Source organism: Scyliorhinus canicula, chromosome 21 (genome assembly GCF_902713615.1).
Source record: "Scyliorhinus canicula chromosome 21, sScyCan1.1, whole genome shotgun sequence".
Taxonomy (NCBI): domain Eukaryota; kingdom Metazoa; phylum Chordata; class Chondrichthyes; order Carcharhiniformes; family Scyliorhinidae; genus Scyliorhinus; species Scyliorhinus canicula.
Genome location: NC_052166.1, coordinates 48,659,381 through 48,686,152, shown reverse-complemented (window position 1 = coordinate 48,686,152; position 26,772 = coordinate 48,659,381). Strand labels below are relative to the sequence as shown.

General features: G+C 42.1%; 1 protein-coding gene across 5 annotated transcripts in view; it reads left to right on the top strand.

Annotated features, from left to right (window-relative positions):
* mapkap1 (MAPK associated protein 1) overlaps positions 1–26,772 on the top strand; it is a 371,223-nt gene that overhangs the window by 29,926 nt on the left and 314,525 nt on the right. The gene's annotated exons all lie outside the window — the stretch shown is intronic.

Sequence of the window (26,772 nt, the reverse complement as noted above, 5' to 3'; positions counted from 1 at the left end):
TCGTAATCTCCTCTGCTATCTCTTTCAGAATCCTCGAGTGTAGTCCATTGGTCCGTGTGATTTATCCACCTTCAGACCTTTCAGTTTCCCCAGAACCTTCTTGGTGATGGCCACTTCACTCAGATCTGCCCCCTGACTCTCTTGAAGTTCTGGTATGCCACTGGTGTTTTCCATTCCCCTGCCTTTTCTTTTTTCCCTTTTACCACTTCTCCAGCCTAATTTTCCTTTGGTCCAGTGTCCATTCTTGCCTCTCTTTCCTTTTATATATCGAAAAAAACTCTTGCAATCGTCTTTTATATTACTAGCCAGCTTACAGTCCTATTTCATCTTCTCACCCTGAATTGCTTTTCTAGTTGTCCTCCGTTTGCTTTTAAAGGCTTCCCAATCCTCTGGCTTGTGCGGCCTAGTGGCACAGTAGTTAGCACTGCTGCCTCACAGTGCCGGGGACTTTGGTTTGATTCCGTTTTCGGGCAACTGACCAAGTGGAGTTTGCACTTCCCGTGCCTGCGTGGGTTTTCTCCGGGTGCTCCGGTTACCTTCCACTGTCAAAAGATGTGAAAGTTTGGTGGTTTGGATATGCTAAATTTTCCCTCGGTGGGGTTACAGGGATAGGAAGGGGGACTGGGCCGAGGTTAGGGTGTTCTTTCAGGGGGTCGGTACAGACTCGATGGGCTGAATGGCCTCCTGCACTGTAGGGTTTCTATTATCTATGATAATCCTCACCACATTGTATGCTTTTTCCTTTGTTTTTATGCTGTCCTTGACTTCCTTCGTCAGCCATGGTTGTCTTGACGTCTCCTTAGCATAGGGTGGCACAACAGCACAGTGGTTAGCATTGTGGCTTCACAGGACCAGGGACCCAGGTTCGATTCCCAGTTTAGGACACTGTCTATGCGAAGTCTGCATGTTCTCCCGTGTCTGGATGGGTTTCCTCCAGGTGCTCCAGTTTCCTCCCACAAGTCCCGAAAGACATGCTTGTTAGGTGAATTGGACATTCTGAATTCTCCCTCAGTGTACCCGAACAGGCGCTGGAATTTGTCAACTAGGGGATTTTCATAGTAACTTCATTGCAGTCTTAATGTAACCCAGTTGTGACACTAATAAAAGACTATATATTCTATCTTTCTTCCTCCTCGGGATAAATTTCTGTTGTGCCTCCCGAGTAACCCCTACCATTGCTGTTCAATTCCCTGCTCAGCTCCCCTTCCAATGAATTCTGGCCAGCTCCTCCCTCATGTGTTTGTCGTTCAATTGTAAAACTTCTGATTCCAGCTTCTCCCCCTCAAACTGCAGGGTGAATTCTATCATATTGTGGTCACTGCCCCCTAAGGGTTCCTTCACCTTAAGTTCCCTAATCAAGTTGCCTCATTGCACATCACCAAATCCAGAATTGCTTGCTCCCTAGTGGGCTCTACCAGAAGCTGCTCCAAAAGAAAACCCATCTCGTAGACATTCCACAAGTTCCTTTTCTTGGGATCTACTACCAATCTGATTTTCCCAGTCCACCTGTATATTGAGGTCCCCCATGATTATTATATTGCCTTTCTTGTATGTCTTTTCTATCTCCTGATTTATTTTCTGTCCCACATCCTGACTACTGCTGGAGGTCCTGAACATAACTCCCATCAGAGTCTTCTTTCCTTTGTGATTCCTCAATTCTTCGCCTTCCAACCTTGTTTTGCTTCTTGCTATCTATTTAAATTAATTTCTTACTAACAATGCAACCCCTGTCCATCTGTCTGTACTTTCGATAGGACACATATCCTTGGATATTTTGATCCCAACCCCGATCCCCTTGCAGCCACATCTGTGTTGCCCACAACATCGTACCCACCAATTTCAATGTGTGTAACAAGCTAATTTAGCTTGTTTTGTATACAGTGCACATTTGGGTACAACACCCTCAGTCCTGCGTTGACCATCCAGGTGGGACGGCTCTCTCCTTCCCCATTATTGGTGCCAATGTCCCATGAATTCAAACCTATTTCTCCCACACCAAACTTTGAGTCACGCATTTACTCCTTTAATCTTTTAAAAAAAAAATTTAGAATACCCAATTATTTTTTTTGCCAATTAAGGGGCAATTTAGCGTGGCCAATCCACCTAACCTGCACATTTTTGGTTGTGGGGGTGAAACCCACGCAAACATGGGGAGAAAGTGCAAACTCCACGCCGACAGTGACCCAGGGACGCAGTTCAAACTCAGCGCCGCAGTCCCAGTGCTAACCACTGCACCACATGCCGCCCCTACCTCTTTAATCTTATTAACCCTGTGCCAATTAGCCCGTGGCTCCGATATTAATCCAGAGATTATTACCTTTTTGGTTCTGCTTTTTAATTTACCCCCTTGCTGCTCATAGGGTAGCATGGTGGTTAGCATAAATGCTTCACAGCTCCAGGGTCCCAGGTTCGGTTCCCGGCTGGGTCACTGTCTGTGCGGAGTCTGCACGTCCTCCCCGTGTGTGCGTGGGTTTCCTCCGGGTGCTCCGGTTTCCTCCCACAGTCCAAAGATGTGCGGGTTAGGTGGATTGGCCAGGCTAAATTGCCCGTAGTGTCCTAAAAAGTAAGGTTGGGGGGAGTTGTTGGGTTACGGGTATAGGGTGGATACGTGGGTTTGAGTAGGGTGATCATTGCTCGGCACAACATCGAGGGCCGAAGGGCCTGTTCTGTGCTGTACTGTTCTATGTTCTATTTCTTCAGCATAACCCCTATTCTTCTTATACCTATGTCAATGATACCTATGTGGACCACGACAACTGGATCTTTACCTTTCCACTCCAGGTTTCTCTGCAGCCCAGATGAGATTCCCAAACCCATGCACCAGGCAGGCAGCTGAATCCTGGTTACAGAAAACAGTGCCTATGCCCTAACTATACTATCTGCAACTGCAACTTTCTTTACCGCCCACTTGAATGGCTGCCTGTACCACTGTGCTATGGGCAATTTGCTAATTCTCCCTGCAGTCCCCACTCCTGTCAAGACATGGAGCAAGAATCTCTAACCTGTTGGACAAGGTCAAGGGCTGAGTCTCTTCCAACCCTACCTCCTGGATCCCGTTACCTGCCTCACTCGCAGCCACACCTCATGTCCCTGATCACTGGCTGAATCCAAGTTAGTCTAAGGGGTGTGCATGCCTCCTGAAACAGTGTCGGACCTATCTCCTTCCCTGATGTGTTGCTGCATCCGAAGCTCAGAATCCAGCTCATCAGCTCTGAGCCGGTGTTCCTCAAGCAACCAACACTTACAACAGATGTGGTCTTTGGGAAGACATTGGTGCCCACCAGCTGCCACATCATGCAGGAACAATCTTCACCTGGCCATGCATCTCTATTTTATTTAATTAGATTGAATTTGTTTTAAAACAGATTTCCAGCTAGTTTTAATCTTTTTAATCTGTAAAATATTTCTCATTTTACCTTTAATCTGAAAGCAATTTAAATAGGGCATGCAAATTAACAGTTACTTACCAGCCAATGAACTTACTGTTTTCCTAGGACATCACTCCTGGGGTGTTTCTCAAACTCAGCCCGCTGCTCAGAGGGTCTCAGCTCCCCTCTTGTTAAATCTCCGCTCTGACTCTCTGCTCCCGCTGTTTTTAAATCTTCGCATGGTGAAAAGCTTGATCATTCAAGGGGCTAATGAGGAAAACTGTTGTTCTAATGGTATATCAATTAATTTGTAAGACTTAGGTTTGCACTTCAATCTGTTGGGCTATTTTGCAAGACCAGGTGTTTCTCTGCAATGATTGTGAAGAATTGACTGACGAGTCCTCAGACACATTTTCCTAATGGCTAGTTGGAAAGACATTGTGTGGAATAAGTTGCTGCTGCCTTCCTCAACTGAAGTGTAGGATATTCCTTGCACTCCACCGAGAGGAAATTTATATGAATGCCTGGGTTTTCCTGTGGGTGGTGAAGCATGATTTTTTGTCATCTACCTCATATACAGTTGCTCAAAGACTTTTTCAATGCTTTGTCAGGAGTGATTTCTAGGACTTGGATGTCTGATGCAGTGTGAAGCATTTCACTGAGAATTTGTGTCATCTGTGAGCAGATTCTTATCATAAAATAAGAAATATAAATTATGTTTAAATCATTGTGCAGAGAGCAAAGAAGGGATTAGGACATTCACATAGGATTAAGACAGAGACCTAAGAGAAAAATATAAATGTTTTACTTTAAATGTTTAAAAAAATCGGCAACATTAATTTTCTTAGGAAATGAGACTTTGCACTTTTTTCAGGGCTGGAAAGGCTGTTCATAAGTAGTTCTTGGGCCTTAAAATGTCCTCACTTCTGACTACAAATGCTAACATTTTCTTTGATGCGGTAAAAATATTTTTTATTGTCACAAGTATGAAGTTGCTGTGAAAAGCCCCTAGTTGCCACAGTCTGGCGCCTGTTCGAGTAGGCTGGCACGGGAATTGAATCGCGTTGCTGGCCTTGTTCTGCATCACAAACCAGCTGTCTAACCCATTAAGCTAAACCAGCCCCTGGTTGACAGCATTGCAGTCAAATGCAGATTCTCAGATAAGATGGCATAAGCACAGCCTGTAAAGGAGCAAGGTATCACAGGCAACAACTTGGAGATTTTTCCACATTTAACTGCATGTGTGCAGACGCCAGAATTTGCTATCCGTTTTATCCTTCGATGATGGCAGGAATGATAGAATTTGCTTTGTGCGGCATCAAAGTTGACCACTTTGTGTACCGTCCGATAATGATTTGTGTTGGAATACTGTAGTTTCTTTACAGCCAGAGTCGTTATTTATTTGAGATGCCCAAGGCATCTCCTGTCCTTTTGGTTTGCCACAAGAGACATCACTTTAAAGTGATTAACAGTCAAATGGCTGAGTCCATCATTATGTTGTCATTTGGTGGTTTGGTGAAAAGGATCCTCACTTTAGTGCTGCTCAATGTGATCTCTTTCAATGACAACATGGGTAAGGTCAGCTATGACGTAGCAGCGTCAGAATTCTTTGTAGTCCACAGTGGTGTCAAACAGGATTGTAATCTGGCACCGACACACTTGGGCATCTTCCCATTGTTGTGTTCTCAGGCCTTCAGTCCATCTACATTGGGTGCCCAATTACACACTAGAATTGACAAACCTGTTCAGCCTTGCTAACCTGAGGCCTAAGACAAAGATGCACCAAGTTCTCTTGAGACAGTTGTTTTATGTTGTTGATACAGCACAAACAATGCATTCTGAGGGGACACCTTCCGCAGCATGTGGACAGTTTCTCACACACTTGGAAAGAGGTCGTTTTGTCACTTGGAAAGAGGTCGATTTGACTATCCGCATCAGGAAGGTCAATGGCATGGACCAGTATGTTGCTATACCATCATCTATTAGCATTGTCAATGTGACTCTGGAGGTTGTAGATGGCTTCACATACCTCGGCTTCGCAGTCACCATCAATCTGTCACTTGATGCTGAAATCAATAGATGCATTGAAAAAGGAAAAACTGTTAGTCCAAGCTGAGTAAGAAAATGTGGAACAATAACAAACTGTAATTTTACCTCGCCTGCGTCCTCCATGCAGTCTTCTGCCATGGTGGGACCTGGATGACAAATGAGGCAGAAGAAAAGACTCTAGACTTACCACCTTCGCCATCTCAGCCATGTCCTTGGCATCCCAAGCTCACTGACTCACGAGGTTCTGGAGTGTGATAAGTCCATCAGCACATACTCACTGCTGAGCCAAATAATGCCTGCGTTGATTCAGTCACATTCATTAAATGTATACCCCAAAACGTTCTGCAGGGTGAACTGGCTACTGGGCCATTACCTCCTGGGCATCCATACCTCAATTCAAGCACACTTGCAAGCAAGAAATTAAGATGGCGTAAATTCACACTGACAACTTGGACAGTCGCTGACCTCCAGAGGCCGTGACCTCTGAAGACTGACTGTTTGGAAGGGCATTGGGAAAGATGGACAGAAATGAAAAGCTGAGCTGTCTGAGGAGAGGGCCCAAAGAAAACAGTGGCCAGTGAATCCTGCACCTTCTGCACCTGCTGACTTAATCTGTAACAACTGCTGCAAGCCACAACAGGTGATGCTCAACACACTGTTGACCACCATGGTGCAAACCATCATCGTACGAGACTAAAAGAACCTGACTTCAATGCACATTTAGAGCATCATGTGTGAGGACTCTCATTAAGGAGATGACATTAGAATGAGTTGCAGACCTTTTGGATTAAGCTGGAGGACTGTCGGAGGTCGAGCCTACAGAAGCCAAGCCTGATCACCGTGGGTTTGCAGGAAACCCAGTAGTATGAACTTGTGTAACTGTAATAATTAATGTAATTTGCATCTGAGTAATAAGCTTAAACAGACAACATACCTGAGTCTAAACCGCAATCAAAGAGTTATTTAATTGAATGGGGTTCCTTATTGGGAACTGACAGACTAGCAGTTGTTTGGAAAGCATAATTTGTGCCAAAACGAGAATGTTGGGACAGTGTTTCACTGCACCTGGCATGATGGAATAGTGAAATTCAAGTTTAGATTTCTTACTGAGCTCGGTTCCTGACCACCTTATGAACAAGGAAGATGCGGAGCAGATCTGCGCTGTTCCCCTATTTGACGGAAGGGAAATTTTGAATGCTGAAATAGGCATTTGAAATGCACCATTTGTGTTTGCTTTATTTGATTTGCTGGAGTGTACTTTATCTTAGAATGGAGTTTAGAGCTGACTAAGCTGTACCTATTTCAGCATAAATATTATGAAATTAACCCTTTTATTCATTATGCTTATGTTGAATTGGTTGTGAGCACCTGGCAGCAGTACAAAAGTGTTCAAAAACCTCCAAATATAGAATGTTTCCATTATAAATATAAAGTTCAATTACTTTTTTTTCGACCCCAGTTTGACAGTTTTTTGGAATAATTTGCTGAGTTTTCTCTTAGTCCTCAGTTTCTTACGTTCTTTTGTTCTGACTGCCCTTTTTGGAAATATAAATCTGCTCCTTGGTTGAGGTGTTAAACTAAGGTTCCATCTGCCCACTTGGATGATGTAAAATACTGTTTGCCAGTATTCAAAGAAATGCAGCAGAGTTCTGAATTCTGGCCAACGTTTATCCCCTAATCAACATTATTGAAAGAGATTATCAGGCCATTTATCTCATAGCTATGGGACTGAGTGTAAATTGGCTGCTGTGTTTCTCAATTCTATGATAGTGACTGTACATTAGAGTATTCTGAGGTGATAAAAGGTGTTGCACAAATACAATTTTTATCTTTCTGTATTAGTATCCCTGACATTCAAGAGTATTAAAAATAGTTTAATTAAAATGTGTTTAGATTTTCTTCCCATGCTCTGTACATTTGAATTTGGCACAGTGGTAAGCACTGCTGCCTCAGCGCCAGGAACTCAGAGTCAATTTCAGCCTCTGATGACTGTCTATGGAGTTTACACTTTCTCCCCATGTCTGTGTGGGTTTTCTCCCACAGTCCAAAGATGTGCAGGCTAGGAGGATTGGCCATGCTAAATTGCCCCTTCGTGTTCAGAAATTTTGGGTAGGGTTACTGGATCACGGGGAAGAGGTAGAGGCGTGGGCTGCTCTTTTCAAAGGTGCAGAATCGATGGGCCGAATGGCCTCCTTCTGCACTGCTGGAATTCTGTGAATGCACAATTAATATACAATTAATCTTGACTTTATAAGAAACTAATTAGGGTACTCGTGGAGGAAGAGACTTCTGAAAGATTATAACTCAAGCGTGTTTGTTTGTAGAATATATATTTTATGTAGAGTTTTAAATTAAATTAAACCAATTGTGGTATTCAGTTGACAAATTGAGAAAGCACCATAAAAAGTCATTTTTGGTTCCTCTGCATTGACATGAAAATACAATAACTGCTATATAAATAGGTGACCGTGATACAATGTTGTAATTTTTCATTTCGGCATCCCCTGCAAAGCCATAATTACCTAATTAAGCTGCTAATTATAAGATTAGTATTGTGAGTGCACTGACAGAATGCCCTTACTTTCAGTAGAGTTAGAAAGAACACCCTCATATTTAGATGCATCTGTGCAAAAAATAAACTTTGAAATGTGACTTTAATTTGTAATCAATTAATATTGGTACTACAGATACCCTATTAACTGCTTTAATGGAAGCTACAGTTTTTCACATACTAATGTATTTTGCTCTTGAGCAAAGCCAGTAGTGTTGTATGGATCTTGCGTTGCAGTGATTTTGGTTTTGTTTTATTCCTACCTCCTCCCTCACCCCTCCATGTACCTTTCTCTTCACCCTGATTAATTATGTCCTTGCTGCTGGGAAGATGGCTGCATGACTTTCCCAAGAATTCACCATAATGAGCCAACAGAAGACACATTTGCTACTGGCCAAGGTATCCTGCCAGCTTTTCTTCCCTGGAGTGCGATACGACATTACTGCAAAGCATCTTATATAGCACCCCAGCAAAGAGCTGCCAGAACTCATCATTAGCATAGCTAGTAGATCCAAATTATAGTAAGTCATGGTAAGTTTAGTCTGCAATGCACAGCATATTTATCTGTGCTCCAGAATTGACAAGATCTTGATCTTATTTTGTAGACTTGCTGAATTAGCAACAACATTTAAAAAAATTAACACATTTTTTAAATTTCTAAAACTGTTCAGCCCAATCTGAACATAATAGAGCCACATGTATGACTTAAACTGAATATAATGCTGAAGGATAACATTCATGCATATGTTGCATACTCCCCTGGCAGTCATTAAATCATTTGAAGTATAATAACAGTGTAGGAGGTAAATTAACAAACCATTAACAATGTTATAAAGGCACAATTAAGGTGCCAACATTTATTTGATGCATTGATGAGCTAGTAGTAATTTTTGAGTCGGAAATGCAACCTTTTAGAGCCCTTTAAGCTGTTGCATTCAGGAATGCTCGTCATGGATTATGGTGTTCATTTATTTAAAAATAACGATTAACCATTCCATTAAACTAATACCCTAACATCTCTAAATTGACATGTTTTGAAATTGTTTTGAGGGCATTGATGTGTTCTCGCTAATTCTTATGTCAATGTTTGTAAAACTGGATAGTTTGTTATTTGACTTCCTGAAAATGATAGGATTTCCTAGATGACAGATGTAAAAAGTTTGATTGTTCTTCTATAGGATGGCTTTTGGCCCACATTTTTTCAAAATTTTAAATCATAAAATTTTCATCGCATTGATATTTTCAAAGTGACCATTGTGCATGTCAAGCGCTTTTATCCCGCAGATGAAAAATGTTCGGAGTTTTATCATAAATAAAACAAGAGGAAACAAACTACTAGACAGTTTGAAGGATGCTATTTAAGCCACAAAGCTAGATATGTTAGTATGTAACTGCTATCTTAATGCTGAAGTAGATAAAATATTAGGATAATAGAATTCAAGCAAATTGCTCATTTTCATAGAATCTGTTTTATTAGCAGTCTTATCTTCAATTGGCCCATTCTTCAGGTGACCCAGCGACATCCTTTTTTTCCCCCTCCTCTGTCTTGATCATCTTCTTTCCAGCTGACCTGGCACACCTTTCAAAGTCGTATTCTTTGCCAGCACGTCTTTTATCTGATATCATCAACCAACCTTTGATTTTCTTGTGCCATCTTCTTATATTACCACCTCCATTTACTTTTCTATCCACTCTGTAGAAACCTGATTTCTTTGCTCAGCATATCACACAGCAGATCAAATTTATGAAATGTAGCATTTCCTTTTGTAATCCCAGCTTTTGCCATATTAGCATATCTGCCACCTACACTCATTTATACTTGCCAGATATCTAAATTGTCTCACTAGATCCAACAGTTCCTTGCTTATTAAAATGCTCACTATTTCACTTGCATTTCAAAAAATCTTCGGACTTTATTCTTGCCCACACTGATCTTTATTCCATATTAAATTGCTCGATCATTCAAGCTATCTACCAATAATTATATTCTAATCGTGGCACTTACTACCAAGGTTTTGTCATAAGAAAATCTGACCACTTTAAAAAGTTGACTTTCAACTTCAATCCTTCCTCCATCTGAATAAGCATTTCTCTTGCAATTGCTTCTGCCTAAACATTGGACAACGCAGGAGGCGAGCACTACCCTCTTCCAATCACTACTGACTGTGCCTGCTAAATGAACGCACTTCCTGTTTGTCCCATTTACAAAACCTGTATCTGGAATCTATTTCCCCCCATCCTTATCAGTATTCTTTAGTAGCTCCATTCGGCTGGTCCAGTTAACGCGATTGAAAGCTTTTTCAGAATCTACAAAGGGAATATATATCTATTAATTGTATACTCCTCTCTATCAAGCTTTTTATCATCCACATTGTTTACAAAAATCAAATTGATCTTTGCCAAAGTATCTCTGTCTTGAAAGCTCCAATGTGCCAACCTTTTTGGGGAAAGAGTTCCAAATTTTTATATTCTGTGTGTGGAAACAGTACTTCATGATTTTACGTTCAGCTACTTCTACCCAGAGGTAGTTGATTATTTTGATGAAGTTATCCAGCCATTTCCCTTTCAAGTACTTGATCTACATAAATCAACAAGTTTGTTGCCTCCTTTTTCAAGTTTTAAATTACATTCTCTGGCTAGCTCTATAATGCCTGCAGCCGTTTCATTTTTGAGCTCACTTATTGAACCCTTCACATTCAAAATATGTATGTTTTTGCATTTGTATGTTATTGGTGAGGAAAACCTCACAGCATCAGTGATATTCAACATGTAGCAATTGTGCAGATTATCCTCACCAATTCATCTGAATGATATGGACACTTCCATTCATTCTGTTTACATTTGTTAAAGAGGAATTCATTTTTGTGAAAGTGCTTGTCTAGTTTATAAGCCACCAGTTAAACAATATTCAAAACTAATCAGCTTTAAATCCTGCAGGAGTATTTTAATTTATTAACGCTCGAGTATAATTCCGAAATATAAGACCAGCTTTCGCTTTCAGGTGGAGAACATCCAGCTTTGCTTTTTCGGCTTTTCTGTCAAACATGTCTGCTGCTGAAGTCCTTGCCCTGCCACGTTAAATCCTGAATGAGCCAGAATTTTTATAAGCTTTCTTTCTAAAACCAAACCCGTTGTCTCCTATCAATGCATGCGTCTAACTTGAGTCCTCAAACCTCTTTAGTTGCCACCTCAACCTTCGAGAGTTGCAGAATGTTGCTATCAGTTTTTCAGCTTGAATCAAATTTCTCTTTCCTTTCAAATTTTATTTGACCACTCTCTTCCACCCTTATGATCTCATTCATTCAGGCCCTTTCTCTACCCTTCTCAACTTTTCTCTCTTGCTGAAACAGTAATCCACTCCTTTTGTCACCTCAAGACTTGACTTCACTTTCACTCTGCTAGCCTGGCCCCATCCTCCGCCAACTCATTCAGAATGCCATTGTATTCGTTTTTGCCTGCATAAAGTCCAAAACAGTGACATCTATCAGAATTCTCATATTCATGATGGCTGCCTTCTACAAGTATGTATGTTTTTGCTTATTCATTTTTTTCATCGGTAATAATGAGTTTATACTAGATATTGCTCTACTCTTTCAGCACTGATATTGAAATTGAAAGGCAGCATGGTGGAGCAGTGGTTAGCATTGCTGCCTCATGGCGCCAAGGCCTTGGGTTCGATCCCGGCCCTGGGTCACTGTCCGTGTGGAGTTGGCACATTTCCCCGTGTTTGCTTGGGTTTCGCCCCCACAATCCAAAGATGTGCAGGATAGGTGAATTGGCCACGCTAAGTTGCCCCTTAATTGGAAAAAATGAATTGGGCACTCTAAATTTTAAAAAAATATTGAAATTGAAACTCTTACCTCCTGACCCCTGTAAAAAAAAACATGTTGGATTTTGCGGTAGTGTTGACAATGGAACGGACCCCATTCTGTAGAATTCTCTAACCCAGAGAGCAGTGGAGGCTGGGTCGTTGAATATAGTTAAGGCTCAGTTAGACAGATTTTTGATCGACAGAAGAGGCGTGGGTTATTAGAGGAAGACAGGAAAGGAGTTGAGGCCACAGTCTGATCCGTCATGATCTTATTCAATGGCGGAATAGGCTGGAGGAGACTATTCCTGCTCCTAGTTCTTTTGTTCTGTATGAAACTGGCAGCAACTTCTGGAGTCTGCAGAGAATGTTGTTGAAGTCCTGCTGACTGCAGCCAATTAGAAATTACTGAACTGATGAAAATGTATCCTTTTTCTATTGGTTTTATTGTACAAACCCTTGAAAATATTGTGGACAAGGTTTTTAGTGGCACACTAAGTTCAGAATTACAACTGAAAAAGCTTTCTGGTCCCAAAAAACGAATTTTATTTGTGTCATGTCACTTTTTCCCTTTACGATAATCCACATTGGTAAAATGTTAAAAGTCTGTTTTTGATATTTAAGTTTCTGTCTCAATCCCAAATGTGTCCTAATCATTTATTTCATTCTGTAATAATTTCATAAAAATTGAAGGTTAATAAGTGCAATTTACTTTCTGGTTTGCTGTCGGTGATTGGTTACCTCACCTGTTTTATGGCATCACTTGCAGGCCACCTGGAGATCCCCTTGAATTGGTCTCAAACTTATGTCGAGAAACGGAAAATCAATGCCATTGAGATTGCTAGATCTTTATGGGCTGCTTTCTTCAAGGTCATCGGCAAGCACCATCATTTCACTGACCACAAAATCAGAGCCAATAAATAGTTTGTAACTGCTGTGGTAATCTATGATGCAAGTCAACTGTGGCTCTTTTCCTCTTCTCGCTGTGGACCTGAACTACAACCTCCCTTCAAAGGCTCCAAAGGCACATGCTGATTTTAGAAAATGCTCATAATTCACTGTTTAAAAAAAGTGACCACGCCTAGTCAAATTAGGAATTAATTATTTCAGAAAGTGCTGCCAATCAAAAATATATTTGAAAAAATAAGATGCCTGTGTTTGAATTAAATTGAAGGCTTGGTTCCTTCCTCGGGCACCTGTTCTGTGATGACCACCATTTAAGCAATACTCAGTATGAAATGAGCTGGGATATCCTTTGTGCGCAAAGCTGATTTTTTTGGCTTCCTGTATATCAGGGTAACGTAATTTAAAAAGCCAATGCCAAGAAAAATCTTAGACAGAATTTAGTCGTAATGTCTTCTCTACTAAATTCATGTGGACTTTTATACAGCCAGGTAGACATAGCTCTTGCTATCTGCAGGGTTGCCATACTAGTACTGTAGTTCAGCCCTATTTTTTTTAAATCAGCTTTGAAATTATAAAGTTTAATAGTGATGATTGTCAACATAATAAGCAGTAAGGAAATTACATGTGCAGCATTTAAGTAACATTGCAATCTGTCAGAGCCCTTCAAAGAAAACAAATATGAATATATAATTTACTTGTACTATATTGCAGCATCTTCTATACAGTAATGTTTTCACAGATATTAAAATACAATTCTATTTTGTAGAATTATTGGTTTGCATTGTTAATTAGTAGATTGCCACTTCATATGCACCAAGTATGTAATTTGAATTTGTGCAAAATATCTACTTGTGTGTTGGCAAAGCTGCTCTGGTCCCTCTCTTTACGTCTAGTTCAGGGCATTTGATTGACTCTTAGCCATCATCGGAACAGGTCTCCATATATCATTGCGATTTGTAATGTCAGAACAATCTCATTTATGATTGTTTATATTTAAGCTTTCAAAATGGATTTTTAACTTCACAGTTTTAAAATCAAGGTAAATTTTCTTAATGTCTTTCTCATGAGCACTCTTTCTTGTGTTCACTTCCTTCACTCTCCCTGGTCTCCATTCGGAGCCACAGAACTGTTTTCTTCTTGATTCTCTTCCTGCAGCCAGAGATGGATGAAGCCTATGTGCGCATCTGTTTCTGTAGCTGTTTTTTCTAATGGCTCATTTGCTTGTCGCTAGAAGCTGTAGCTTGAAGGGCGACACTCGAGCATGGTGGACCAGAAGACTCTTGCTCTTACTGCCTTCCATGGGCATATTGGAAGGATTTGCAGGTTGATAATCAACCTGTTTTTCATGTTATGAATGCATCTTCTGTGGCATCAAAACCTGGATTGGGAATTGGAACCCAGAATTCCTAGCACTACCCACTGTGCCACAAGACCTCCCTCAGAACTGTTTTAAATGTATCAACAAAAAGGCCAGCCCATTCCCCCAGCCTGCCAATGTATTATTAAAAAAATTAAAATATATTGCTTTCTGGCTGGGATTGAACATTAGGTTGATAAGAATAGACAAACTGAAATATCAAAGACCCTTTTAGTCTAATGTATTGATGGGATTATGGGTGTATCTAGACAATGCAGGTGGTCCAAATGAATAATGTGGGCTTTAGGGTTTGATTAATATCCTGGAGTTTGGCATGATTCATTTCAGGGGGTCGGGGGGTCGTTTCTTGGAGATCAAGATCTTGGATCTTTTACCTGCAGTTTCACTTGTCCTTCAGTTCGTTTGACAAGTTAAGTTAAGAGCACAGTATGAAAAATGTTAATTGTCCTTAGAGGTAATTTTAAAGTTGACCAGTTGATCTTCCATGGCATTGTATGTACCAATATGAGGTTAGGGTATAATTTTACCAGAGCAACAAGTATATGTCACTGTCATTTTTGAAGTCATATATTCTGCCACTATTTTTATTGTAGGTGGCTATTTCCACATTTTTAATGCAAATTGCCTACATAAATTTCTCATGCTGTAATTGCACCCTCCTTCCACTGGTAGCACTGCAGTGCCTCCACTGGGGAGAATGTAATTACAAAATGGCAGCTTTCCATTTGCTCTCGCCATTATAAAGGTTGACGTGAGAATTACTCATCCTGTAAATTCACAGACAGCAATGAAGAATTTGCAAAATAGGAAAATTTCATTCCCACTGCTTATGTTGTAACCTTGAAAGCTGGGAAATAATCAAAAATGTTTGAAAATTTGATGGTAGTGAATTGAGAGGTTTTAAGCACAACTTTTAAAATTTTCATTCTCACCTTGAGGAAACTAGTATATTTACAAATGCAAAATGATGTACTTTCAGTTCACTATTATTGAAGCAAACAATTGGGTATTTGGGGTGGCACGGTGGCACTGCAGCCTCACAGCGCTAGACATCCGGGTTCAATTCTGCTCTTGGGTGAACGTGCAAGCTCCACAGACGTTCTCCCCGTGCTTGCCTGGGTTTCCTCCGGGTGCTCCGATTTCCTCCCACAGTCGAAAGATTGGGTGGCACGGTAGCACACTGGTTAGCATTGTTAATTCACAGCTCCAGGGTACCAGGTTCGATTCCTGGCTTGGGTCACTGTCTGTGCAGAGTCTGCACATTCTGCCTGTGTCTGCGTGGGTGTTTTCCGGGTGCTCCGGTTTCCTCCCGCAGTCCAAAGATGTGCAGGTTAGGTGAATTGGCCATGCTAAATTGCCCCTCAGTATCCAAATATGTACAGGTTAGATGGGGTTATGGGGAGTGGGCCTAGGTAGGGTGCTCTTTCAGGGTCGATGCAGACTCGATGGTTTCCTTCTGCACTGTAGGAATTCTGTTGTTTTATTTGTTTACTCTGGTCTGCAATATTCACGGCAAGAGCCGTGTTTTTGCAGGTCTCTTTTTTTTGGCTATGAGCATAACGGAATATATTTCAATGTTTATATTCCAACAGCTGTGTTCTTTTCAGACAGCTGCTGTTGAAAATGATGCATCACTAGACAGATTTGTATCCCGCAAACACTGTGGACAAGGATGGTAGTTTAACCAATTAAAATGTTCTCTGCACATGCATTGTGTTGACCACAGAATCTACTTTTTCTGCCTCATCATGTAACACCGTTGAAGCAATTTGTCTAAAGATCAACTAACTGTCATACTTTTTCTGTCAGTTATAAAATTTAAAACATCTTCATTAGGCAAATGCATAACTGAGTTTATCATTTTTATTAATGTAACTAGATTTTTAAAAAATGCGCAAACCTGTTTTTGCAATATTCTTTTCAACCTCTGCCTTGGATTCATTCCACATGAGATTGATTTAATATTTTGGATCCAGTCAATCATGGATATCTGCCATGATGTCAACATTTCTATGACACCACTCTTTCCTCAACCGTATGCCAATGGACACATGCTGGCGCTTCCCCTCTCCAGCATCATTAACTCTAGCCATGTTGTAGCTGTTCTGTTATCCTTGTGTGGTTTTAACATAACTTTTTTTCTTTCAAATTGCTATTACAATGCCTTGATGTCCATTGAACACTCCCCCAACAATTCACTTTTGTGACTCCAAGATTGTTTTCAGCAGGGATATTAGCTTAATCATCCTCCATACCAAGCTCATTGACTCTTGATATGATAAAAGAAAATTACTGCAGATGCTGGAAAATCTCTGCAGGTCTGGCAGCATCTTAGGGAGAGAAAAGAGCTATTGTTTCAAGTCCAGATGACCCTTTTGTCAAAGCTAAAGGCATAGAAAGTGGGAGGTATTTATGTGGGGTGAGGGAATGAAAGATGAGTCATAGCCACAGGAACCAAGGGAAAAGAGTGCTAATAGCCATAGAAACCCAGGGAAAAGGGTGCTAATGGCAGTCCTCAGAGAGAATAAAAGGTGTGAAAGGCCAAACAGCAGAGAAACTAAAATCAAAGGGTAACCTTCTACCTCTGAGCTCCTCTGTTTCTTTAGATTCCTCTCCCCCTACCTTGCCCTTTTTCAATCTTTTAATTGATAACCGCTGAAGGTGCCATCTACCTGTTTTCACTTGGAGTATTGGTCTTCAAAATCTTATTTGGATATCCTACCTACTACTTTCTTCACCACCATTATTTTGATTTGTTCCATTAAAGGGCTCCCACTTCCAAGTTCTTTAGAAATGTCTATACCCAAAGCATTAAACATTCTTTGTTCTTGATGTGTTTGACAAACTGTAATTCCAGTATTTTCAGTTGTTTTTGAATTCTTGTAGAAGGCAAATATCTATCATGAAGAAGGAACTTTAAATCGATGGGATTAAATCTGAAGATTTTCAAATACACTTTCTTAATTTTCTTCCGCTCAGTTCTGATGACAGTCAAGATGCACATCCTACAACCCTTGTCCAAATGATCACAATTCTTAACCTATCCATACATATGTCCATTCTAATATGGATCACCTGTTGTTGGTTAAACACAACCATCATTTTTCTCCTTCTGTTTCCTTGCTAACCCAGGAATGCAGAGGCCAATCAAATTATTCTCTGTGTTACTTGACTGAAATCTAGGAGCTTTCCTGGTATGTATAGCTCGGTCCATAGGGCATATTTAAAATTCCTGAGCTCTAGATCAGCAGCTCCTGCAGTTAAGCATATTAAGATAGAAATTTGCATACTTATAGCACAAAAATGGGCCATTTGGTCTTTTCCAATATAATCTCTTCCCACTGGCCCCAAATTCCTTTATCCCCCATGTATGCATCAAACCTTCCCTTCAATTTGTCTATTATTTTTCTTCACCTACACCATGTAGCATTTGAGTTTTAAATTCCCACAATTCTGTGAAATAATTTTTTTTATAAATTCTTTTTGATCTTTTATTGATCTCTTGGATTTATGTCCCTTTTGGACCAGAAACTGAACTGAACTAGCCATATAAATACTGTGGCTACAAGAACAGGTCAGAGGCTATGAATCTTGTGGCAAGTGATTCCCGTCCTGACTCCAAAGCCTGTCCACCACCTACAAGGCCCAAATCAGGGGTGTGATGGAATACTGCCCACTTGCCTGGATGAGTGCAGCTTCAACAACATGCCATCCAGCACAAAGCAGTCCACTTGATTAGCAGCTCTTCCACAAACATTCACTCCCTCCATCATCGCGCAGTAGCAGCAGTGTGTACCATCTACAAGATGCAGTGCAGAAACTCGCCATGGTTCCTTAGGCAGCACCTTCCAAACCCATGACCACTATAATCGAGAAAAACAAGGGCGGTGGGTACATGGGAACAGCATCACTTGGAAGTTCCCCTCCAAGTCATTCACGATCCTGACTTGGAAATATTCCGCCGTTCTGCTGGGTCAAAATCCTGGAACACCCCCGTAAAGCATAGTTGGTGCATCTACATCACACGGACTGGTTCAAGAAAGCAGATCACCACCACCTTCTCAAGGGCAATTGGGGATGGGCAATAAATGCTGGCCTAGCCAGTGAAGTCCACATCCTGTAAATTGAATTAAAAAAACCTTGAGTGGAAACAGTTTCTTTGCATCTACCTTGTTGAACCCATTTATAATTTGAAAAATCTGGCAGAATCTCTGAAGTCGCAATTGTGCGACCAGCATTGCCACTAAAAATGTCACTTTTAAAATTTGTACTTTTTCTTAGTTTTCTAACTGAATAGCATTTTGGTGTAACTAAATGGACAAACAGTGTGGTCTGAGAATGCATGCATCGACTGTCGGCATTCATGGGCTCAGTTTCATGGGCTCAGTTTCATGGGCAGATAGGACTGCAAACCCTCCAAGATTGACCTGGCATTTCCAGGGATTGAAGATCAATCTCCAGGACACTGCTATGTTGATCCCTGAAGAAGAATCATTGAGACGTTAAAAATATTTATTATTTGTCCTTTTCTTTGAGCATTTATCTTTTTTTTTTTATAAATTTAGAGTACCCAATTCATTTTTTTTCTAATTAAGGGGCAATTTAGCGTGGCCAATCCACCTAGCTTGCACATCTTTTTGGGTTGTGGGGGCGAAACCCATGCAAACACGGGGAGAATGTGCAAACTCCACACGGACAGTGACCCAGAGCCGGAATCGAACCTGGGACCTCGGCGCCGTGAAGCTGCAGTGCTAACCCACTGCGCCACCGTGATGCCCAGCATTTATCTTTTTAATCTGATCAAATATTGAAAATGGGGTGGGTGGGAGGGGCAGGAAGGCCATTTGGCAGACAGTTACACATCATCCAATGAGAAATATGTTTTTGCTTTACAATTGAGGTAGGAAGGCAGTGCATCACAAGGAAAGCTGGCGTAGTAGTTTGGGGACAAGTCATGTGATGAAATCTATAAGAGTACATGTCATCGCATTTGGCAAACCTCTGAGCAGATCATTGTTTATTTGTAGATCCGGTAGATCAGACAAGGTTTTGTACATTAACTCCTGTTCATCCCTCCCTTTACCGTAACATTGACAGCTGCTCTTCAGCTATCAAGTCCCTATTCTCTGGACCAGGGGTGGGCAAACTTTTCCGTGCAAGGGCCACATTCAGAAATTCACAATTTTAAAGGGCCGCATAGTATATTAAGTAAAATAATTACTTCACCCGGTTATGATTCTGGGCGCCTCATATAGAACATAGAACAGTACAGCACAGAACAGGCCCTTCGGCCCTCGATGTTGTGCCGAGCAATGATCACCCTACTCAAGTCAACGTATCCACCCTATACCAGTAAGTAACCCAACAGCCCCCACCCCCCCACCCCCCCCACCATTAACCTTTAAAAAAAATAAAAATAATAATTTTATTTTAAATTTTTTTTTTAATGACTTGGTGGGCCGCATAAAGACCTTTGGCGGGCCACATGCGGCCCGTGGGCCGTAGTTTGCCCACCCCTGCTCTGGACAGTTGTACCTAAACCATTCCAACTCTCAACAAATGCCTTCTCCTTTAAGATCATTCTTTAAAAGCCACCAGTATGACTGAGCTTTTTTTGTCATTATTCCTAATGTTGCTTTCACTGGTTTAATGTTCATTCACTCTGCTGTGTCTTGCAATCTTTTGAAATGAAATGAAAATTGCTTATTGTCACAAGTAGGCTTCAAATGAAGTTACTGTGAAAAGCCCCCTAGTCACCACATTCCGGCACCTGTTCGGGGAGGCTGGTACAGGAATTGAACCGTGCTGCTGGCCTGCCTTGGTCTTCTTTCAAAGCCAGCGATTTAGCCATGTGCTAAATCAGCCTATTTTCTCACTGAACTTGACTATATGAGGAGGTTTTTAGATTTTAAAACTCTTCTGTCAAAGGCTACATTGTCACAAATCAGGCTATATTTAAAATTTTTGCAGTAGATGTATTATGCATTTGACATCTTGTCCATTTTTTGTACTGAATATTTTTAATTAATGCACGGTAGAAAAAGAGTTTTGTTCTTAGTATCATAATGAATGGTCTTATTGGCTTTCTTGTCGGGGAAGGAAAGTAAATTTGAAGTGTGTAGTGCTATATATAGAATCCCACCATTTTGCTTTTTTACATTAAAGGAACTATATGAATGCAAATGTTGAGTAGTTTTTTCAGGAAACTTTGGTTTTTCCAGAGTGGTACACTTATGATATAGTCGCAGTTATTTTGCATTTGTATGTCTCTTTATTTTTTTAAGACTGACATTATAAAACAAAGTTTACTCTTGTATTTCTCATGTAATAACGTAAATCTATGAAAACTGGATTCATGATTGAAAGTTGCGTTTATTCTCTCGTGTAGGCTGAGATTTCCTGTTGATTTTAATGCAGCTGGGCTTGAGAAGTGTAAATCAGCTATTGTTCCTCCTTCTGATACCATATAATGAAACCTGCTAGCGAGTATATGTGTAGTCATCTGATGAGAAGAGGATTTTACTTGGCTGTGTTGACACCGAAGAATCAAAATGCCTGCTAACACTCAAATTCCACTTGAATTATGACAGAGGCAAGGTACTGAAGAGTTCATGTAACTTTTGATTGTACCTCAAATTAAACCTTCTGGAGAGGAAGGAGGGTGAAAATTTTCAACAACAGAATTATATTTGTCCCTGATTTCTGAGGCTAGATTTGTAAAATTGAGTCACTGCAAAGAACTTTGTTGTCTAATCCAGTTTGAAGTTTTCATGAAAAGGTTTATTGGACATGAATTAAAACTGACTGAATTGTAACACCGTGTTTCCCAAATCCAGCTGGATCAGATACAATGATTTAACAGTATTTTGTGAATACAGGAGCAAAACCTTTTATTGTGTCATAACACCTGTATTTCAAAACTAAATCTGTTCATTTTCTCACTGAACTTGCCTATATGAGGAGGTTCTGAGATTTTAAAACTCTTCTGTCAAAGGCTACATTGTCACAAATCAGGCTATATTTAAAATTTTTGCAGTAGATGTATTATGCATTTGACATCTTGTCCATTTACTGTACTGAATATTTTTAATTATTGCAAGGTAGAAAAAGAGTTTGTTCTTAGTACCATAATGAATGGTCTTATTGGCTTTCTAGTCAGGGAAGGAAAGTAAATTTTAAGTGTATATATATAAGTCTATATATAGAATCCCACCATTTTGCTCATACTGGTTTTTGCATTGAATTTTCTTTCAAAAGCTCTAACTTCCTCCTAATATCCAGAAGAGGAAATGAGCTGGAGTAAAAATACATTCAAAATGAATGCTTGATCAAAAATGTGTAGTGTAAGGATTCTGAAGTATGAAGAGAAATTTTGATCTATTTGCTCTGTGTTAAACATACAGGAGGGAGTGTTTTCACCTAGGTTTACTCTGTTTATTATAATCAAAATACTGCGCTTTTACAGGTTTTCCGGTGTTGGGGGTTAACATAAAATATTATTTTTTTTTTCCAATTAAGAGGCAGGTGTCCAATCCACCTACCCTGCACATCTTTGGGTTGTGGGGGTGGGACCCACGCAGACACGATTGTGGGAGGCATTGAATCCCTCCTTGTTTAACATCCTACCGTAATGAGCTTAAGTCAGCTTGGGTTCCTAATATGGATGGTATTCTGCAATACCTTTTGCTTTGCTCATACTAGGGTGATACTAAAATAGAATTCTCTTTTTCCCAATGGGCTGATGTATTCTTTTCTTCATTGCGGTAGAGTGTAGTCTTCAGTGTTAACCCATGTGGTTTAGCTAACCGCTTTCTTGCTGTCCCATAGGAAAATGGCTACTGAACATTTTCTTGAATTGAATCAAGAAGTCTTCAAGTTTCTTGAACGTGGACAACCTTCCTTTCATTTTGGTATCTGATACTTCATCTCAAAATATGAGGTTGCATTGTATGCCATCTGTTGGAGCTTATCTTGCACCACATGGGACCACCTTTCACACTACAATGTCATGCTGCAAGAAAGGATCTGCTTGATCTGTAGTCGCGGGAACCAAGTGACTTATTGCAAATGTGGGAAACTAATTTGATTAACATTTTCACCTCTTTACGCTGCTGCTCTGATTCAACATTCTCGGATGGATCAGGAGGAGGGAATTGGGAGGCTCCCGTTTAAGAGGGCAGTGAAGAGTTTCAGATACCTGGGGGTGCAGATGGCCAGGAGTTGGGGGACTCTCCACAAGCTTAATTTTACCAGGCTGGTGGAGCAGATGGAGGAGGAATTTAAAAGGTGGGACATGGTGCCGCTATCGTTGGCGGGTAGAGTGCAGTCCGTCAAAATGACGGTTCTCCTGAGGTTCTTGTTCCTCTTCCAGTGTTTGCCCATCTTTATCCCTAGGGCCTTTTTTAGAAGGGTGACTAGCAGCATCATGAGTTTTGTTTGGGCGCATGGGACCCCGAGGAGCGGGGTAGAGATGGGGGGGGGGGGGGGGGGGTGCTGGCGTTACCCATTCTCTCGGGGTATTATTGGGCGGCCAATGTGTCGATGGTGCGGAAGTGGGTGATGGAGGGGGCAGCATGGAAACGGATGGAGAGGGCATCCTGTGGAGATACAAGCCTGGGGCCCCTGCTAACGGCGCCATGGCCGCTCCCTCCCACGAGGTATACCACAAGTCCGGTGGTGGCGGCTACCCTCAAGATTTGGGGGCAGTGGAGGCAACATAAGGGAGAAGTGGGGGGCTCAATGGAGGCTCCGTTAAGGGGGAACCATAGGTTTGTCCCGGTGAACATTGATGGGGGATTTCAGGGTTGGCACAGAGCGGGCATCAGACAGCTGAGAGACCTGTTTATTGATGGGAGGTTTGCGAGCCTGGGGGAGTTGGAGGAGAAATTTGGGCTCACCCCGGGGAACATGTTCAGGTATCTGCAGGTAAAGGCGTTTGCTAGACGGCAGGTGGAGGGATTCCCTTCGCTTCCCGTGAGGGGGGTGAGTGACGGGGTGCTTTCGGGGGTCTGGGTCGGAGAGGGGAAGATATCTGATATCTACAAGGTTATGAAGGAGGTGGAGGAGGCGTCAGTAGAGGAGCTGAAAGCTGAGGGGGAACTGGGGGAACAGATCGAAGACGGGTCATGAGCTGATGCCCTGGAGAGGGTTAATTCTTCTTCCTCATGTGCGCGGCTTAGCCTCATCCTATTCAAGGTGCTGCACCAGGCCCACATGTCCGGGTCTAGGATGAGTAGGTTCTTTGGGGGTGAAGACAGGCGTGTCAGGTGTTCGGGGAGTCCAGCGAACCATGCCCATATGTTCTGGGCATGCCCGGCACTGGAGGAGTTCTAGAAGGGGGTGGCGAGGACGGTGTCGAGGGTGGTGGGATCCAGGGTCAAGCCAGGATGGGGACTCTCGATTTTTGGGGTTGGGGTGGAGCCGGGAGTGCAAGAGGCGAAAGAGGCCGGTGTGCTGGCCTTTGCGTCCCTAGTAGCCCAGCGAAGGATCTTGCTACAATGGAAGGATGCGAGGCCCCCAAGCGTGGAGACCCGGATCAACGACATGGCGGGTTTTATCAAGCTAGAGGGTCAAATTCGCCCTGAGAGGATCGGTACAAGGGTTCTTTAGGCTGTGGCAACCTTTCCTCGACTTTCTGGCTCAACGATGGGGTACTGGGACAGCAGCAGCAGCAACCCGGGGGGGGGGAACGGGACGTTGGGGGGGGGGGGGGGGGATGTGATACATGCGTTGATACGGTCTGGGGGGGTGTTACAGTTATTATGGGGTTATTTTGTTGCATTTCGTTGTTTGTTATATTTTCTGTTAAAAATTCCAATAAAAATTATTTAAAAAAAACATTCTCGGATGGATTGACATTGCCGAAGTCCATTTCATGTGGTTCATGAGCATCTTTTGCAGACCTTCTGTGTGGAATGAATTGAAATGGCGAGTGAGATGAGCATCAGCAGGAGCACAAAGCGGGCAGAAACTAATTGGCTGCAAGTTGTACACCATCTGAATTTCCTTTCTACTAATTTCAATGGAAATGAAGATAGGGTGATGTGTAAAGTGGACAATTGACCCTCTACTGTCAGTTTTACATCCCTATCAAAATTGAATATTACTCCCTACTGTTTTTCCAGAGATACTGGAAAAGAAGCATTCATTGCACCACTTGGTTCCTCAAAATGGGGCAGCAGGGTAGCATGGTGGTTAGCATAAATGCTTCACAGCTCCAGGGTCCCAGGTTCGATTCCCGGCTGGGTCACTGTCTGTGTGGAGTCTGCAAGTCCTCCCCCTGTGTGCGTGGGTTTCCTCCGGGTGCTCCGGTTTCCACCCACAGTCCAAAGATGTGCAGGTTAGGTGGATTGGCCATGCTAAATTGCCCGTAGTGTCCTAATAAAAGTAAGGTTGAGGGGGGGGGGGGGGTTGTTGGGTTACAGGTATAGGGTGGATACGTGGGTTTGAGTAGGGTGATCATGGCTCGGCACAACATTGAGGGCCGAAGGGCCTGTTCTGTGCTGTACTGTTCTATGTTCTAAAATATATTTGTGTATGATGAAGATGAACTGACCTCCTCTGATTTTCTATCTTTAACATCTATAATGAAGTATATAGAATTGTAGAATATTTCAATAAAGTATTGAGAACCTAAAACTCACGCCATAAGGTGTTGAAGCAGGCAGAATTGATATAAAATAAGGGGGGCTTGATGCATAGAGACTAGAGGAATATTGGTGTAAGGTGAAGAAAGGTAACTAGAGTGGTTGGAGGCTTGTGTAGAGTATAAGCATTGCAGTTGGGGTGAATGGTGTGTTATAGATTCTATATATGCAAATATATGTTTCTTCATATTAGAAGTTGTTACATTAGTTATGTTTTCAGATCATAAATTGACTACTTTCTATCAGAAAAATCATATGTACTACCATTAGAGCATGGGAGTATAAAAAAATATAAAATTCACTGCATTAAATCTAGCTACGACCTCTGCAAAGCCATCCGAGATGCCAAGAGAGAATATCAGACCAAGCTAGAGTCACGGACTAGCGTTACAGACTCTCGGCAGTTGTGGCAAGGCCTAAACAACGTAACGGACTATGAAGCGAAGCCGAGCAGTATCTCCAGCAACAACGCACCCCTCCCTGATGAACTCTATGCATTCGATGCTCAGTTCAAGCAGGAAACTAGCGATCAGCTGTGGAGTGCCCCAGCAACCCATAATACACCCATACTCACCATCACAGCTTCCGAAGTCAGATCGGCCTTCCTGAAAGTGAACCCTCGGAAGGCGACGAGTCTGGACGGGATTCCTGGTCGTGTACTCGAGCCTGCGTGGACCAGCTGGCAGATGTGTGCGCGGACATCTTTAACCTGTCCCTACTCCGCTCCGAGGTCCCCACCTGCTTCAAGAAGACCACCATCATACCGGTGCCAAAGAAGAACCAGGCAATGTGCGTCAATGACTACCACCGGTGGCCCTGACTTCAGTTGTAATGAAGTGCTTCTAGAGGTTGGTCATGAAGCGCATCACCTCCATACTCCCAGAACTCCTTGATCCACTGTAATTTGCATACCGACGCAACCGGTCCACAGCAGACACCATCTCCCTGGCCCTACATTCATCCCAAGAGCATCTCGACAATAAGGACTCCTACATCAGACTCCTATTTACTGACTACAGCTCCGCCTTCAACACCATAATCCTAGCCAAGCTCATATCAAAGCTCCAAAATCTAGGACTTGGCTCCTCACTCTGCAACTGAATTCTCGACTTTCTGACCCACAGACCACAAATCAGTAAGAATAAACAACAACACCTCCTCCACAATAGTCCTAAATACCGGGGCCCCGCAAGGCTGCGTACTTAACCCCCTACTATACTCCCTGTACACACACGACTGCGTGGCAAAATTTGGTTCCAACTCCATCTGCAAGTTTGCTGACGATACGACCATAGTTGGCTGGATCTCGAACAATGACAAGTCTGAATATAGGAGGGGGATAGAGAACCTAGTGGAGTGGCGCAGCGACAAAAAATCTATCCCTCAATGCCAGCAAAACTAAAGAGCTGGTCATTGACTTCAGGAAGCAAAGTACTGTGCACACCCCTGTCAGCATCAATGGGGCCGAGGTGGAGATGGTTTGCAGCTTCAAATTCCCATGGGTACACATCTCCAAAAATCTGTCCTGGTCCACCCATGTTGACGCTACCACCAAGAAAGCACAATTGCGCCTATACTTCCTCAGGAAACTAAGGAAATTTTGCATGTCCACATGAACTCTTACCAACTTTTACAGATGCACCATAGAAGGCATCCTATCTGGCTGCATCAAGCCTGGTATGGCAACTGCTCGGCCCAAGACCACAAGAAGCTTCAGAGCCGTGAACACAGGCCAATCTATCGCACAAACCTGCCTCCTATCCATTGACTCCGGTTGCCTGGGGAAAGCGGGCAGCATAATCAAAGACCCCTCCCATCCGGCTTATTCACTCTTCTAACTTCTTCTTCCATCGAGTAGGGGATTCAAAAGTCTGAGAACACGCACGAACAGACTCAAAACCAGCTTCTTCCCCGCTGTTACCGGACTCCTAAACGACTCTTTTATGGACTGACCTGATTAACAGTACACCCTGTATGCATCACCTGATGCTGGTATTAATGTAGTTACATTGTGTACCTTGTGTTGCCCTATTATGTATTTCTTTTATTTTATTTTCATGTCCATG